The sequence below is a fragment of the Sus scrofa genome, chromosome 18 (assembly GCF_054392235.1).
Source record: "Sus scrofa isolate SSC_HxYL_T2T_F1_AM1 chromosome 18, Sscrofa_HxYL_maternal_Yorkshire_Landrace_v2.0, whole genome shotgun sequence".
Lineage (NCBI taxonomy): Eukaryota > Metazoa > Chordata > Mammalia > Artiodactyla > Suidae > Sus > Sus scrofa.
This window is the reverse complement of record NC_139400.1, coordinates 15,061,329-15,079,198: the sequence shown is the minus strand read 5'-3', so window position 1 is coordinate 15,079,198 and position 17,870 is coordinate 15,061,329. Positions and strand designations below refer to the sequence as shown.

The window sequence follows — 17,870 nt, the reverse complement described above, 5'->3', positions numbered from 1 at the left end:
ACACACACACACACACACACACACACAGCCTGGCTGGGCATCTTCTGGGATGTAAAGGGGTTTTTCACCGCCCCGCCCCCGTCTTGAATTCAACATGACAAGCTGAATTTCCAAGCTGAGTTCTTGGAGCCCTCCCCCGTGACCAACTTCCCCACTGCGGTTTGGAAGTACCCCATGTACCGTCTGTTTAGCCTGGAAGCTTGGTGGCACCATCACAGATCCTGGGACCCGATGTCTCATTGTCACCAGGCCCAGCTGCTCCTCACACATCCGTTCCCAGCTCTCGTGGTCCCTGCTTCCCTGCTCTTTCTTGGCAAGGCCTCCCACCTCTTTCTTCCTCCTCTTCCCCCTTTCCCCCGCCCAGGCTCTTCCCTGGAACCCATCTTTATTACCCACCGCACCCCTGCTTTCCCACTTCTGTCGCCCCAGCTTTTCTGCTGTAGGCAGGCATCGAAAAAAAGAAAAAAAGCCCAGAAAACTCCTTCTCCAATTTCTGCCCTATATCCTTCCTCTCTCCATCTGCCAAACCATATTGCTGCTGTCCTGCAAAGCAGCGTCCCTGTCTTCTTTCTCCGTAGAAGGAGGAAAGCAGGCTCTTGGGCGGGCGTTTCCCTGTTCGCTCCGAGCCTGATGGAGCCCCCGTGCCAGGGCCCAGCAGACCTGGGTCCAGGCTGTTACATAAACACATTCACCGCCTGGGAGGCTGATCCCGTGTTTACTAGTGGATGAGCGTCTCGGTGGGAAGGGGTGACATCTTTCTGGGGTGTATTAAGCCTCCCTCCGTGATGCTTCAGTGAAGGGCGTGTTTGTCCCAGTTCTGAAGGTGACCCGGGAGATGCGGTCAGGATGCGTTTGGGACTGAGGAAGTGCCCTGGCACCTTCCCCTCCTGCCCCCTCTCTGCTTCTCTCAGCCCCCCTGATCCGGTGGCCGGGGTGGGAGGAAGCAGAGGAACTTTCAGCTTTCCTGTGTTTCAGGACGGGATTTGAAGGCAGGCAGACCATCTTGAAAAGTTCCTTTTCCCACCAAAGGCCGAGGAAGGCGAAAACCTGTCTACTCTCTGGTCTTAAGAAACGGAAGAAGTAGAAGCAGGAGCTGGGACAGGGGGACAGATCGCTCACCTCGAGTGGAGCCTTCCAGCCCATCTGACCTCCCCGCTGGGGATGGACGCAGGGCTCAGGGGAGCGAGGGACCCAAGCCGTTACAGGCGGGGACCCCACGCGGGGCCTCAGCCAGGAGCCGGCTGGCAGGGAGGGGAGCTCCCAGGACTCGCTCAGGTGTCCTGGTCGTGTCCTAGAAAGAGGGCTGCGGAGGATCTGGGCCTCGGTCCAGGTAGGGGACAGCCTGGGCATGCAGAACACAAGGATGCCAGACCAAACGGGAGCCGAGATGCACTGTTGGGAAGAGCAGCCCTTGGGGGCCCAGCAGGTGGCCTGGAAAGGCCAGCTGGCCCCTGAGTCCATGCGAGCCCTGGGGAGGGGTCTGCTGAGGGGAGGCCCACAGGGAGGTCCTGGAAGCGGACCGTGGTCAAGGGTGACTACTGCTGTGGCAGGAACCTGGCTTTGTCAACTACGTGACTTGTTCCTGTGGCCCTTGGTGTCCCCCCAAGGGAGTTAAGCAGTGAAGTTTCTTGGATGGTCCAGCGCCCGGCTGGCCTAACCCTTCAGACTCTCCCTCATTCATGGGGCACCGTCTGCCTGCCTCTGTGTGCCCCGGGAGTGGTGAATTCTAGGACTCAGGTTCAGAGCCAGCCTAGACAGAAAAGGGGCCTGGAACTGTGGGGGTTGGCTGGAGGGGCGGCCTCAGCAGCCACATCCTTCCTTGCAGGCTCGGCCTGCCTGGGGCTTTAGCATCTGTCTGCTGCTTCCTCTGCGTCCTTTGCTGAGATCCTAGTGGCGGCCCCGTGATGCAGAGAAAATTGTGCCCATTTTGGAGACAGAGACGCTCTCTCCTCGGCTCATTTGCTCTCTTCCTGCTCCTTGGGGGCGGGGGGGGGGGCGGTTCCCCAGCCGGCTGATAACACCCACCGTGCAACTTGCTCCACTACGCATGCCTCAAGCTCCCTCTGAGGCATCTAATTTGGTGGGTTGGGATGGGGGCCCAGGAATCTGCATTTGCGACATCCCCAGGCCATTTTGGTGATTAGTTGGTGTAGGGAATGGGTGCCTGGTTGGGGCTGGTTACTTAGGACTTGGCACAAAAGAGCTCTAGGAATTCCGAAGAAGAGGAGATCCTTGTGGGTGCCAGGGGCCGGGGAAAGCTGTATTTGCTCCAGATAGATTTATTTAGCGCCTACTGTGTGGCCCAGTTGCATCTAGCACAGTGGAACGCAGGTGGGGAGGGAAGGGCCCGAGCCAGAACTCTGGACCCTGAGGGTGAATGGATCAGCCTGTACGAGGTGCAGAGGTGGGGGGTGGGAGTGGCAGGAATGAAGCCCAGATTTTAAGAAAAACAAGGCAAAGATTTAGAGACTGGGGGAGACTCATCAAGACCCCAAGCCTGCAGGAACTCGGGGGGCAGTGAGTGGGTCACCCCCACCACCACCACCAACCATTGAGCCGTCGTTCACTCCAGCGCTCTGCCAGCTGGAAGATACTGTACAGATAAGACAATCCTTACCCCTAAGTACCCCGTGGCTGGCACGTGCCAGCAGTTTCCTTTGCCATTTATTTCTTTAACTGATTGTGTGTGCCAGGCGTGGGGGCTGGGAGATGCTCGGTGCAGAGGAAACAGGTTTACAAAGATGGCAGGGACAGTGGAGGCACACTGCAGGCTTCAAGGAGCAGCTGGCTGGTCTGCATGGCTGGAGCCTTGAGTCCATGGGGCACAGACAGGAGGCCCCTGGTCTGGGCGTTTGGAACGCTTTATTCCATATTCATGTATTTACGCCCTGCCGCACTCCAGGGCACCATTTGAGGTGACACTTAGGCCTGGGGGAGGTGGGCTGTCATGGAAGGGTCGGAGCAGGGGCCGTAAGGTAGGTGGCATTTGAGATGGTGCCCTGCAGACAGGATCAGAGGGAGCAGGGCCACCCGGAGACCCGGAGGGAGGAGACGTGGATTAGTGAGCTCTTCGTGTCCTCACGGCTGTGCACTTGACTGTGAAGCCCTCTTTAGCAGCTGTTGGTGAGCCTCTGGCCTCAGAACCTCCGGAGTGGACGGAGGATGGGGGCCCTAGCCTGGGGGAGCTGAGGCTGGGGGAGGCAGACCTGGAGCCCTGAGAATGCCTGTGTCCCTGCACAGCAAAGCCCGAACACCCGGCCGGGCCCCTTTGGCTTGCCCCATTCTTGCTCTCGCTTTCTCTCTCTCTTTTTTTTTTTTTTTTTGGTCTTTTTAGGACTGCACCTGCAGCATATGGAAATTCCCAGGCTAGGGATCGAATGGGAGCTGCAGCTGCTGGCCTACAGGCAGCTATACAGGATCTGAGCCGCATCTGTGACTTACACCACAGCTCACAGCAGTGCCGGATCCTTAATGCCCTGAGCTAGGCCAGGGATCGAACCAGCATCCTCAAGGATACTAGTTGGGTTCATTACTGCTGAGCCACAACAGGAACTCCCTGAAATCTTTTTTTTTTTTTTTTTTCTGTCTTTTTAGGGCCGCACCTACAGCATGTGGAGGTTCCCAGGCTAGGGGTCAAATCAGAGCTACAGCCGCTGGCCTACACCACAGCCACGCAGGATCCGAGCCGCGTCTTTGACCTACACCACAGCTCGTGGCAACGCCGGATCCTTTAACCCACTGAGGGAGTCCAAGGATGGAACCTGCGTCCTCATGGATGTAGTCAGATCCATTTCCGCTGCGCCACGATGGGAACTGCCCGCCCCCCACCCCCGGCTTTTTTTTTAACATGCCTGTAGCTCCAGGTGAGTTGAACTGGGTCGCGTTCCTCCTGACACCTAGCTGGCCACTCCGTGGGCCAAGGGTGAGGGGCAGCTGATTTTGGAGCCTGGAGTTGAGCACTAGGGTTACAGAAGCGAGAAGGGGAGGGGACCTGGGACACGGCTGGGCTGTGTAGTCTTCTCCTGGGTCACATTCCTTGCCTGCCTGCCTGCCAGAGATCGTCCTGAGACCCCTGTAATCCTGTGCGGTCTTCCCGGGTGTGCCAGAAGCATCTCCGTTTTGCAAATGAAATAGCCCAGGACTTCGATGGAGTCACTTCCCGAAGGCCCCACAAGGAGCTGCAGAGCCAGGGGCCTGACTCGCTTTGCCAGCTTCAAGCCTGGCGCTTTTCCCCTCGCACAGACGGGATGGCCTGAGCCTTGCTGGGCCAGGCTGGGTGCCCAGTCAACCCTCTTGGGTGTCCCCAAGGCAGGCTTTTGACCTCGACCCAGAGCTCTTCCTGCCAGTTTTCTTCTGCAGGTCTTAAATCCCCAGCTGAGCGGCAGCTCCTGGAGGGGTCTTTCCCTCCTGTGAGCAGCGCGGACCTTGTGTGTAGAAGAAAGATATTTGATCAAGAAACACTCTAAGAAATTCCCACTGTGGCTCCGTGGGTTAAGAATCTGACTAGTGTCCATGAGGATACAGGTTCAATCCCTGGCCTTGCTCAGTGGGTTAAGGATCTGGCATTGCTGTGGCTGTGGTGTAGGCTGTCAGCTGAGGCTCTGATTGGACCCCTAGGCTGGGAACTTCCACATGCTGTGGGTGCGGGCTTAAAAGGAAATTCAAAAAAAAAAAGAAAAGAAAGAAAGAAACACTTCAAAGTATTTGAACATTTAACACATTTAAATTAAATATGTGTTTATTTTTTAAGTTATTTCTTTTTTGGCCATGCCTACAGCATGTGGAAGTTCCTAGGCCAGGGATCAAACCTGAGCCACAGCTGTAACCAGACCCACAGCAGTGACAATGCTGGCTCCTTAACCCACCGAGCCACGAGGGAACTCCTAAATAGATGACAAACTAATGCATACTTGTTATTGCACATTCAGATGTGGAAGGAAGGAGAAGAAGCCTGTGTTCCCTTCCCTGCCCCATTCCTGCTCTTGTCTGTCTGTCTGATGTGCATCCTTCCGGTCTGCTTCTGTCCCACGCATACCTACCACCTACAACTCCGTGATCGATGATGTTACTGACGTTTTCCAGCAAAAGTGAGAGTTCTATGGAAAATACTCCGCTGGGGAAAGGGTATTGGAGACTCTGAGTCATGAACAGCCTCTGTGTTCATGCCCCCCCGCCCCCGCCGCCCTGGCTGCACCCCCAACTGTCTGCATCCCCCCATCTGGCAGCTCCCTGCCAGGCAGTCAGGATAGCTGGGTTCTTGTGCCTGTTTTGCCGCTGACTGGCAGTGAGAACTCGCCAGGTCACAGGGTCACACCTTCCCTTCCTCCCCAGGGGCCTGTCCCCCAGGACTGAGTTCTGGTCGCATCTGCACAGCCCGCCCCGATCCCGCACCCGAGTATCTGGGCCGTCTTGGTCTTGGCTCTCTGGCCTTGGATCCCTGGTCCAGGCAGCGTGGGCTTTGTTCAGTGTGAGGTTCTGAGCACCGACTTCTTGCTCACAGCCTGGGACACGCGCTGCCCGGGAGCCTTCCAAGGGCTGCTCATTGAAGAGGTCCTGGGCCTCTGTTTCCTCGGGTGAGACGGGGGTTAATAAGAACTCGAGGGAGCGGGGCGCGACAGGTGCCGAGGGTGGGGCCCGGCACAGAGCAAGTGCCCCGGGACGTGCCGTCGTGATCTGGAGAGGCTGTGTGGTGCCCCGCGCAGGGCTGGGCATGCGATCCCAGTCTCCTGGGACATAGATCTTTGCACACTTGTCTATTTCCTTTGGACAGATGCCCAAGAAAAAGAACATGGTAGGGCTGTTGGCAAGTAGGACTTTTTGGGACTTTTGCTACATACACTTCTCTGCAGGAAGGCCGTTCCTGTCCTGATAGAGAAAGAGAAATGATGAAATGATTTTTGTGGTGGTTTTATTTTGTGTGTATTTGACTGCTAGTGAAGAGTCAGCATTAAACCAAATTTTGTGTGTCCTTTATATTTGGTTCAATTCTGTCCATATCCTTTATTCATCTTTCTCTTGGTTTGTTATTCTTTTTTTTATTCTGGGTAAGACAGTCTTTGGGGTTTTTTTGGGGTGCGCTGCGGTGACATGTGGAAGTTCCCAGGCCAGAGACCCAACTCAAGCCACAGCAGCGACCTGAGCTGCTGCAGTGACAACCCCAGGTCCTTAACCCACTTCGCCACAAAGCAACTCCCAACAGTTTTAATGTCTTGGGGTCGATCAGGCGCACACAGCCGTTTGTTGGAGGTCTTAGTCTCTTGGGTAGGCCTTCCTGGGGCCCCGGGCCCAGCTGGCCAAGCGTCCTCTCGGCACTGAGATGAGTGAGCCCACACCACATGGTTCCAGAGGGATGTGCCTTTGCTGTTTTTGTGCCTGTTTATAGTGTGTATTTTCTTTCTCTTTGCCTCTGTTGATGCCCCCGCCTAGAGCACTTTCTCTTTGCCTTTTAATTTGATGTTTTGATGGCTTGCGAACCTGGAGCCTGGCTCATAGAGTGGGATTCGCGCCTAGTCACGGCCCCTCCGTGTGTCTGTGGTGGTGGGGGTTGGGCAGGTGGCCAGGAGGTCTGGACCCCACTCGAGGCTCCTGCTCTGCTCCCGTGGGAGCTCTCAGCCCCTCCTCTGTGTGTGGTCCCTTCCAGGGAGGGCCGATGCCCTTCCCTGCCCGGCGGACGTTTGTGTTACACAGGCCCTAAGTGAAGGCCCTTCGGTGAGAAGTGCTGTGAAGACTCGGCGGCTTTCAGTGCTTCTGCAGCACCCCCCTTGTCTTTGTTGTTGCGTCTAGACCCTTCTAGATGGTTTTTCGTTGGAAGACGTAAAATGAAGCCTGGGTGTCATTCCTTCTCTGTCTCGGGGTAGTGGGTACCGTCGCTCTGGAGCCAGGCTGCCCTGATTTAAATGCCTAACTCTCAGGAGCTGTGTGATCTGGGTGAGTTCCGGAAGCTGTCTGTGCCTTGGCTTCCTTGTTGCTCAAGTGAAGGAGCGTAAAGTATGTTAACTCTTGCAAAGCTTTTAGACCTGCTCCTCCAGCCGCACGTCCTCCAGCCATGCTCCCAAAGCCAAGCGGGAGAACCAGAGGAGCAGAGTTTGGGGTGAGTTGGTCTAGCCTGGCAGGCACCCCCCACTGCCAGCAGGGGTGCCAGGTCTGGGTTTGCCAGAAGTTCCAGCCGATGGGCGCGGACCCTGGACCACAGCTGCTCACGAGCACTGTGTCACACAGGCACGCACCATCACTTCCAGTTGATTGTTTGCTTGTCGATGAAAATATTTCCTCTAATTCAGCACCAACTACATATGTGAGTCACGTGTACATTTAAATTTTCAAGGAGCCATATGAAGAAAGTAAAAAAAGTGAAATTAATTTTAATAATGTGTTCTATTTAATCCAATATGTCCAATATATTATTTACACGTGTAATTAATATAAAGAATTTAAGGAGTTCCTGTTGTGGCACAGCAGAAATGAATCCGACTAGGAACCATGAAGTGGCGGGTTCCATCCCTGGCTTCGCTCAGTGGGTTAGGGATCCGGCGTTGCCATAAGCTGTGGTATAGTTCGCAGATATGGCTTGGATCCTGCGTTGCCGTGGCTGTGGTGTAGCCCAGTGGCTACAGCTCCAATTAGACCCCTAGCCTGGGAACCTCGATATGCCACGAGTGCGGCCCTAAAAGGACAAAAGACAAAAAAAAAAAAAAAAAAAAAAAGGAATTTAAAATGAGATACCGTATGGAGTTCCTCTCATGGCTCAGTGAGTTAAGAACCCCACTGGTATCCAGGATTTGATCCCTGGCCTCGCTCAGTGGGTTGGGGATCCAGCGTTGCTGTGAGCTGTGGGATAGGTCACAGACGTGGCTTGGATCCCGAGTTGATGTGGCTGTAGTGTAGCCTGGCAGCTGTAGCTCCAGTTCGACCCCTAGCGTGGGAACCTCCATGTGCTGCAGGTGCGGCCCTAAAAAGACAAAAAAAAAAGTGATACTCCATTCTTTGCAGCTTTTTGTCACCATGGATTTTCTTGAAACCTAGAAGTACCCTGTTGAGAGGGCTTGGCCATGTGATGTGTTCTTGCTGAGGGTTCTTGGGCTCGGCGTGGGGGGACCCTCGCAATTCGCACAGTTGTGCTCGAGGTGAAAGGTGGGGAGCCAGCCGGGGCCTCGCTCTCCGGCAAGGAGATGGAGGAGGGGGCTACTGTCTGGGGGCGTCACGTCCAGGCCTCCCTTGTCAGCATCTTGATGGTGACCGGGCTGGCCCCGCGCCCCAGTGTGGCTCTCGTCACTTGGTTTGGCGGGTTCATCCCGTGTGGCTGCTGCTCTGCTCTCCTTGTGTCCCCGCCTGCCCCCTCCCATGACTGTCACAGTCACAGCCGGAGGAACTAGGTGAGCGGAGGGGAGGTGGCAGGGAGAGGCCCTTCCATCTGCCGCGGATCCCCCCAGCTGAGTTGGGGGGTCCAGTGCTGGACCGCAAGCTGCACCCCTTTAGGGAATAGCGCACCAGGGATGTGGACCAGGCAGCCCCGCCCAGCCCTTGCCCTGCGGGCCAAGGATGGAAGCAACTGACCCAAGATTCAAGGTCACTGCTCGGCAGCAGGGCTGGTGGGGCCCCCAGGCCCTTTTGCCTCACGGTGGCCTCCTGTCAGGTCACAGAGGAGAGGCGGGCTAGGTGATCTGCCAGCCCTGTGCCCCTCGGCTGCAACCCACCGCCGTGGTGCCGGGATGTGTCACCAGCAGATGTCAGGCTGTTCCCCTCACCCCATCCTGGCGTTTTAGGTAGGAGCTGTTTTTGTAAGCATGTTTTTTTTTTTTTTTTTTGGTTTGTGTTTTGTCTTTGTGCTGAGTAATGCGGAAAGGCTATAAACATACACGTACTCTTGGCAAACATGTGGCACAGAGTAAGGCCCCTCTCAGCCAGCAGCCCGGGTTGCTGGCTTCTTCGCAGCTCCACCCCTCAGCCCACAACCAGCCTTGAATTAGGGAGACCGTCCCCTCCCCTCACCCCCACTTAGAGAGGAGACTGCGGTGGAGCCGCCCAGGAAGGAGCGTCCTGTTGTTGCAGCAATAAACCCCAGATCTCCTCCAGCCCCTGCTTGTTAACCTTTGTCCAGAGAGCCAGTGGGGAAGCTCCGATGGCCTGGGCTGGCAGGCCGTTGGTGACATCTGGGCTGGGATGTCCTGAGCCCCTCTAGCCAACCCGGAGGAGAGAGGGGCTGTCGTCCTGCAGCGCTCCCATTCTCTCCCAGCCTGTCCCTCTGGGGGGACACGCCGTCCTGAACCCTCCCATCCCTTCCTGGGCCCCCTGTCCCCTGCTGGCTGTGACCCTTGGGCTGTGCCACTCGCAGTGGGTCCTGAGCCACACAGCAGCCCTTCCAGAGCCGTTATTGCCCTTCACTGGTGCAAAGAGCTGGGATCTAAACCTGCCTCTGTCCTGCTTCCCCCGGGGCCACCTTTCCCGTTCAACGCCCTGCTCTGTTGGGTGTTCCGCCAGCGTTCCCTAGTCTGGTCTCTTGTGGGGCCAGGGCGCTCTCTGCCTGGCTGGCGTTTGTCCCGAGGTGGTGTCTGCCTGGCTTGCTGCTTCCCTTCTTGATGCTGAGCCAGTGGCGGGCAGGCCTTGGGCCCCCAGCCCAGGGCCAGCCTGGCAGGTACCAATGACCAGGGCCCTCCCTGCCTTGTAACCGGCTCAGGAGCCCTGTCAGGCCTGGAGGTCGCTCAGGGAGCCCTGGCCTGTATCACACTGCTCTGTCCCCTCCAGGGCCCGGTGGAGCCCCCTCCCAGCCTGGCAGTCCTGCTGCCCCGGGCAGCAGAGGGCACAGGGGGGCTGTGGGCTGTCCGGCACCTGAGGTGAGCTTTGCAGCCCCTGGAGCAGAGCAGGAGGGGGCTGAGCTTCTCTCTCCCAGGCCCTTGCCTCCCTCCGCCTCGCCCCCTGGCTCGGGCCCCGCCTGGGGTGACTGGGAGGAGGGCGGCAGTGCGTCAGTTTCTCTGTCCTCCTCCCTCCTCGAGGGGTCAGAGCTGGGTCAGAGCTGAGAGGTTCTCAGAGCACAGTGTCTGCCTTCTGGCGCGTGCTTCTGACCCTCAGTCGGCTCAGGCCCTAAACCCCGCCACCTGCCCCAGGGCATGTGGGCTCGGCCAGGTTCCAGCGCAACTGTGTGACCCTTGCCTGGTGATCGTGGGCCTCTGTGGGCACGGTGGTGGGGGGCAAGGCCCCATGCAGGTCAGAGGCAGTCAGTTGGGTCCAGTTTGGGGGCACCAGGGCCAGAAACATGGAGACCCTGACTCAAGTCCAAACAGCTTAACACAGACCCCCTGAGGGGCAGGGGCTCCGGGAGGCCCGGTAGGGAATCCTTCTCTGTCTGCAAGAGAAAATCCATCCTGGAGAGTAAGGGGCCATCCAGCCCTCTCATCTCTTGGTCCTGAAAGCCAGGGTGGATGGAGTTCCCCAGCAGCCTGGTGGTTAAAGGTCCAGCATTGTCACTGCTGTGGCTTGGGTTCCATCCCTGGCCTGGGATCTTTTGGGAGTGGGAGGAGGAGGAGGAGGCTCTTGTGAAGCCGGTATTGGGTGCCTTGGCCATTGCCCCAGCCTTTCCTTCCCAGGGCGCCCCTGCACTTGATCGAGGGTAAAACATGTCTTTGGCAAGCAGGGCGCAGGTCCTAGCAGTGCCCGGGGCAGCCGAGCTGGGAGTGGGCTGTGCACGGGGCTCCTCTGCTCTGAGCAGGAGAGGACGGGCTGGGTGATGCTGAGTTGGCACCCAAGAAACATCATGTATCTGAAAGAACGTGCCATGTGCCAGGGCCTCGATGGGGTTTCTACTGGGCGCCCCAGCGTGGAGGGACGGCGGGGCGGGGGTGGAGCGCTGCGGCGTGCCTGGCTGCCTCCATAGGCCCCGCGAGACACTGTTTTACTGGAGTCGTGATTTTATTATCAACATTGCTGGCGTAGTGTGTTTTTAAACTGCTCAAACGTGCCACCCCACACTCCAACACTTTGTTTGTGCTGCAAATGTCGCATGATTGACAGCTCTTGCTGCGGGTGCTGGGGAGCTGCAGGGTTCTGAGCTGAGGGTGGCAGGATCAGATCTGGTGTTCTCAGAAAGAACAGAACTGAAAAGAGGCACAGAGCTGTTAAGGAATTTGCCGAAGGTTGCTCCCCTCACAGTGGCAGAGGCTGGACCTGGACCTCGGAAATGTGGTCTCAGATTCTGTGGGCTGAGCCTGCATATGCTGCAGCACTGTGCCAAAGATAAAGCTTTTCAAAATACAGGAGGGGAGTTCCCACTGTGGCTCAGTGGTAATGAACTTGACTAGTATCCTTGAGGATGCGGGTTTGATTCCTGGTCCCACACAGTGGATTAAAGCTCTGGCGTTGCCCTGAGCTATGGTGTTGGTCGAAGTACGGCTCAGATCCAGAGTTGCTGTGGCAGTGGTGTAGACCAGTAGCTGCAGCTCTGATTTGACCCCTGGCCTGGGAACCTCCATATGCCACAGGTGTGGCCCTAAAAAGCAAAATGAAAAACAAAAAAACAGAAAAAGGAAGTTCCCATTGTGGCACAGCGGAAATGAATTCGACTAGGAACCACGAGGTTGCGGGTTTGATCGGTCAGTGGGTTAAGGATCTGGCGTTGCCGTGACCTGTGGTGTAGGTCACAACGTTGCTCGGATCTGGCGTTACTGTGGCTCTGGCGTAGGCCGGCTGTAACAGCTCCGATTAGACCCCTAGCCTGGGAACCTCCATATGCCACAGGTGTGGCCCTAAAAAGACAAAAAAAAAAAAAAGAGAGAAAAATTAAAGATATTGTCCAATCTTGGGATAAGAGGGATCCTTTTAAGCCAGACAGGAAACCCAGAATTTATAGAGGGAAGGAATGATAGATTCCCCCCCACCCTGGGGAGTCTTTTATTTTGCAAAATGACCACCTTGAAATATTTCAGGGTTAACACTCAGCCCGTTTGCTTTCTCTCTTTCTCACATACACGTTTTTGGCGGAGGCGATGGGCTGTAGTTGTAGCCGTGATGCCCCCCCCCACCCTGCGTGCCCCCAGCACTTCAGCAGTCAGACCTTCCCCCTAAAATAATACCAGTGTCACAGCTAAGAAGATGAGCGGGAATTCTCAGCCATCACTGAAAAGCTCATCCATAACCAAATGTCCTTACTTTTTTCCCCAAATAGCTTTTTTTTTTTTCCCCACACCTGCGCCATGCAGAAGTTCCTGGGCCAGAGATTGAACTTTCACCACAGCACTGGCTCCAGCCACAGCAGTGGCCACCACGCCAGATCCTTAAGTGGCTGAGCTACCAGGGAACTCCCCAAATGTCTTATATAACATTTTTATTTTTCCAAACCAGAATGGTACAGGAACTCAAACTCTTGAGGAATCTGGGCCAGGTTTCTTTTTATTTCTTTTTTTTTTTTTTTGTGGCCGTATCCATGGCATGTGGAAGTTCCCAGGCCAGGGATCAAACCCACGCCCTGGCAGTTGCTGCAGTGACACACTGCTGGATCCTTAACCCGCTGCATGCACCACAAGGGACCTCTGGGGCTGGGTTTCTTAGAAGGTCATGCTCCAATTTGGGTGCTGCGGCCGCTGTTTAACTTGTTCCTCTCTCCCCCTGCTGCCCGTGACCCGAAGTGAGGTCCAGGGGCTTGATGAAATCCAGGTTAAACCCAGGAATCCCTCTGACTGTGTAACATCAGGCCCCGCTGGTAGTGATATTAAGGAGACCTGGAATCCTGGAGGTCGGTTGCCTCTGCCTTTGTCATTCACAGGTAATCTGTGGGGTGAACCACTGCAGCTCGGAAATAAACTGCTCCTAGCAGCTTTCATTCACTGGTTTCCACAGGCATCAGTGATCTTGCTGAAATCTGTCATGTTAGTGTCACCATGTGGCGATTTTCTCCGCTGGACTTTTCTTCTGCAAGTGTTAGCTGGTTTCTGTGTGGAGAAGAGCCCCACCCCCACCCCGACTGTTTTTTGGGGATCCCTCTTGCCTCGTGGATTTTTGTTGTTGCGGCCGTTCAGATGTTAGAATCAATTACAAATTTAACAGATTTAATTGCAATTTTGTAGAATAGAGTAGGAGAATTTGCTTGGCACGTACATATGCCAGATAAGTGATTGAGATGCTTGTGATAACAAAGAGTTCCTCTAAGTTGTTAAAAAAAGATTTTTTAAACCCTAAAGACAAGTGGGCAAAGAATAGGGCCAGTTTAGAGAAGAGGAGATGCAAATTGTTGATGACTGTGAAAAGGTGCTTAGCCTTAAGAATACTCAGAGGGGAGTTCCTGATGTGGCTCAGAGGGTTAAGAACCTGACATAGCATTCATGAGATGTGGGTTTGATCCCTGGCCTTGCTCAGTGGGTTAAGGATCCGGCATTGCCACAAGCTGCGGTGTAGGTCGAAGATGTGCCTCAGATCTGGTGTTGCCGTGGCTGTGATGTAGCCCAGCAGCTGCAGCTCCAATTCGACCCCTAGCCTGGGAACTTCCATATGCCTGTGGCCATAAAAAGAAAAAAAGCATACTCAGAATGGAGTTCCTGCAGTGGTGCAGCAAGTTAAGGATCTGGCCTTGTCTATGCAGCGGCTCAGTTGGCTGCTCTTAGCACGGGTTCGATTCCCAGCCCAGTACAGTGGGTCGAGGATCCGGCGTTGCTGCAGTTTCCGTGCAGGTCACAGCTGTGGCTTAGATTTGATCCCTGGCCTGGGAACTTCACCATACCACCAATGTGGCCCAAAACAAAACACAACAAAGACTGCTCGGGGAAATGCAAGTCAGAAGAGCGAGGTACTGGGTTCTTTGTTCAGTATCGGCAAGCAAGCCAGCCAGCTGGTAACTTGAGATGCTGGGGAGAGCGGCAGAACGGGCATCGTCCTCGTATGCTACTGGTGGGGGAACCAGGGGATGAGTTGCTGCCTCCTATTTGGGGAAGTAATCACCCATTATCTATGAACATGAAAAATTGATGTTTTTCTTCGAACCCAGCTGTCCTCTTTTGGAGCATGTAATCCACGGAAAGAAAACGCACAGGTATACAGGTGTTGATTACAGCCTTGCTTGTAGAGGTTAAAAAAAAAAAAAGGAAGCAACCTGAATGGCCCTCAGTAGGGAGAGGGCTGGGTGATGGATGGGACACATGTACTGCGAAATACGATGATCCCGAAGCATGAGCGAGGCCCATACCCACGGACCAGGGCTGGCTGCCAGAGCGTTCCAGAAGCACTTGCTCCTCGCTGCCCAGGCTGGCTGCTGTGGTGAAGTGCTCGAGGTCAAGTCCTAGCATTGGGATCTTGATGGGGAGTGGACACTCATTCTGGAAGCTTCCATGTGAAGGAGAGGGCAGGGGGCCGAGGGCCAAGGGCAGCTTTCTGAGCGTGATTCGCATGTGCCTTTTTACCCTGAAATGCAATTCTCAAAGGATGGACGGAGTGTACATTTACTCCATTGGTCACAGCCCACTCTCTTCTTTTGAGTCCACCCGGAGCTGGAGGTGGAAGGTTCTCGTGAGCCCTCGTTAGGGTCTGGGTGCCGACCCAGAGTGGTTGCACATGTGGAGGCGCGGGGGCCTTTGGGGACCGAGGGTGCGGCCGGCGAGCTGGAACCCACCCGTCTTGCTGGCGAGCCATTTCTTCCCTTGTCCCGCCCTCACCCGCAGGTGGAATGGTCTTCTGTTGGCGTTTCTTTTTACGAAAGTAGTATATTCTCTACAAACATTTTAGGAAACAGTGAAATACACATCTTGAAGAAAAGCAGAAAAAGGCAGGAAAAAAAAGTCACTGTGGGTTCTGACTGTGACGCCCGCCTCTGTCCTCATTTCGAGATGATCCTTTTCCTGCGTGGTTTTTACGTGGGTCCATGTTGCGTACAATTTTGTATCTTGCTTTTTTGTTTTTATTTTATTATTTTATTTTCTTGGCAGAGGAAAGCAGAGGCGTGATGTGGGAATCTCAGTTCCCAGACCAGGGTTTGAACCCGGACCACAGTGGTCAAAGCATCGCATCCTAACCACTAGACCCCCAGGGAGCTGTAGCTTGCTCCTTTCTTTTTTTAAAAAAAGATTATTAATGTTGCTGCCGTGCTAAGCAAAAAAGTCTGCAGATGTTATTTTTATTTTATTGTTTTGTTTTTTAGGACCATATCTGTGGCATATGGAGGTTCCCAGGCGAGGGGTCGAATGGGAGCTACAGCTGCCCGCCTGCGCCACAGCCACAGCCATGCCAGATCCAAGCCGCGACTTCGACCTACGCCACAGCGCACAGCAACACTGGATCCCTGACCCACTGAGCGAGGCCAGGGATCGAACCCGCATCCTCATGGATACTAGTTGGATTCATTTCCGCTGCGCCACATGGGGAACTCCTCTGTGGGTGTTAGTTTAAGTGATTGTATGATGTCCCACCATTGGAGACATGTCACTTACTCCGTTATTTCCTTAGTGGACTCTCTGGTTGCTTTTCACTCTTTGGAAGTGCTGGACTTCTCTGGGCCTTGATCTTTATGTCCATGTCAGACAAGCTCTGTAGGTGTCCCTATGGCTTTAGTACGAGGGGCAAAGGGCTAAGCTGGGGGGAAGAGAGATCACACATGAGCTTCCCAGCCTCGGGCCTCCCAGACACAAAAGTCATGTTAAGCTTTGATAGGTGAGAAGTAGAACTTTTGTTTTTTAGGGCCATACCTGAGGCATACGGAAGTTCCCGGGCTAGGGGTGGAATCGGAGCAGCAGCTGCCGGTCTACACCACAGCCACAGCAAGGCCGCATCTGAGCTGCCTCTGTGACCTACACCACAGCTCTTGGCAACACCAGATCCTTGACCCCCTGGGCAAGGCCAGGGATTGAACCCACATCCTCATGGATGCCGGTCGGGTTTGTTTCCACCGAGCCACAGCAGGAACTCCCTGGAACGTCATTTCTGATTTCTAGCTCTTTGAGTCCCACGTGAGAGTGAGTGCTTTCATTTGTACTTTCTTTTGGGGGGGCCCATGACAGTGGCCTGCACAAGTTTCTGGGCCAGGAATTGAACTTGCACCACAGCAGTGACAACAGCAGATCCTTCACCCGCTGTGCCAACCGGGGGACTCCCATTCGTACTTTCTTGCTTTGAGATTTTATGTGTTTTGTCTGTGTGCTTTGTATGTTACTAGTGATATTAACCCATTCGCATAGTGACATTTTTTTCCAGGTGCTGGCTTCTCTTTAGTTATATTTCCCTTAGAATTGTCACAGTTTTAAAAAATCATTCAGGACTTTATTTATTTTTTGGCCACATCTGCACATGCCGAAGTTCCCAGACCAGGGATCAAACCCACACCACAGTGGTGACAATATTGGATCCTTAACCTCTAGGCCACCAGGGAACTCGAGGACTTTATTTTTATATGGCAAATCTATTGGTCTTTGCATCCTTTAATCCAAGGAGCCTTGTTGCAAATTGCATCCTGCCTCTTCCTTTTCTGCAGCCCAGCACAGCCACCCCTGTGGCTTAGCCACAGCTCCGTACAGACTCTGTGGCTGGTGGGCTTCCCCTGGCTGCCCGGCCAAGCTGTGCGGGCTTGGCGTGGTTGGGGTAGGAGCTGGCAGCTCAGATCCGATGCCTCAGGGAGGAAGTGGGCTGAGTGAGGCAGGTGCACAGAGGAGCACAGGTGAAGATGCCAAGAGGGGAGGCAGAGGACACCGGCCCACGTGGGGTCTCCAGGCTGTGCATGGGCATCTGTGAAGATGGCTTGTAGGGACCCTCTGCCTCTGCCCTGCGTGTCATCCCGGCTGCACAGTTGTTGCTGACAGACCGGGACCCTGGCTCTCTGGGGAGGGTCCTGCCAGGGGGCTCCTGGTCAGCCCTGCCTGTGGTGTCAGCGCTGCGTGGAGCACAGCAGCTCTGCATGTGACCTTGACCTCTGCGTCCTTCTCATCTTGCAGCCAAGGGCCCTGTGGGGAGTCTCTGGACTGCCACGTGGCCCTGGCAGCCTACAGAGCTCCCTCTGAGTCTCCTCTGTGAGCCCCCACGTGGTCACCAGGGTCCCCTGACACTGTTTCATGGTGATGGCATGGCCCCCGGGGGTCCAGGCCTGAGAGCTGACCGGCTGGTGGGTCAGTGAGTCATCAGGGTGAAGACAAGATGAGAGTAAAATTAAGATGAAAGTCTTGGAGTTCCTGCCGTGGCGCAGTGGTTAACGAATCCGACTAGGAACCATGAGGTAGCAGGTTCGGTCCCTGGCCTTGCTCAGTGGGTTAAGGATCTGGCGTTGCCGTGAGCTGTGGTGTAGGTCACAGACGCGGCTCGGATCCCGCGTTGCTGTGGCTCTGGCGTAAGCCGATGGCTATAGCTCCGATTAGACCCCTAGCCTGGGAACCTCCATATGCCGCGGGAGCGGCCCAAGAAATAGCAAAAAGACAAAAAAAAAAAAAAAAAGTGAAAGTCTTGGTCCTTGACGGCACTGAGGTTGCGTGTGCGACATCACCTCCTACCTGCTGCCCATCTCGAGGGCAGTGCCTCCCTGGAGCAAGGATGTCAAAAAGATCCTGGAAGAGACTTCCCTGGTGGCTCAGCGGGTTAGGAATCCAGTGGTGTCACTGCTGTGGTTCTGGCTTCCGCTCTGGTGCAGGTTCCAGCTCTGGCCCTGAAACTTCGGCATGCTGCAGGTGCAGCCAACAACAGCAACAACGAAAAGAAGGTCCTGGATGGCGGGGGCAACGAGGAGGATGACAGCTGGCCCAACAAGGTCATCGGGGAGCTGAACAGAAAGAACGCAGAGGGCGACATGGCCCAGCAGGCGGGATCCGCATCGCTGGTGGGGCTGTGCCCACCCCGCCCCCTGGGATCTGCAGCTCGTGCTTCGGGTTCTGCCCCTGGCACAGCAGAGAAGAAAGACAGAAGAAGGAGGAGTCTCATGA

The 17,870-nt window shown here is 55.1% G+C and overlaps 1 protein-coding gene and 1 long non-coding RNA gene across 30 annotated transcripts in view; both read left to right on the top strand.

The window, feature by feature from the left end:
- The window catches only part of AGAP3 (ArfGAP with GTPase domain, ankyrin repeat and PH domain 3), a 63,456-nt gene that overhangs the window by 8,600 nt on the left and 36,986 nt on the right, over positions 1-17,870 (top strand). The window lies entirely within an intron of this gene.
- Positions 1,104-11,515, top strand: LOC146394887 (uncharacterized). Its single transcript, XR_014833555.1, has 2 exons — positions 1,104-3,432; positions 7,816-11,515. It is a non-coding gene; the product is annotated as an uncharacterized LOC146394887 (long non-coding RNA).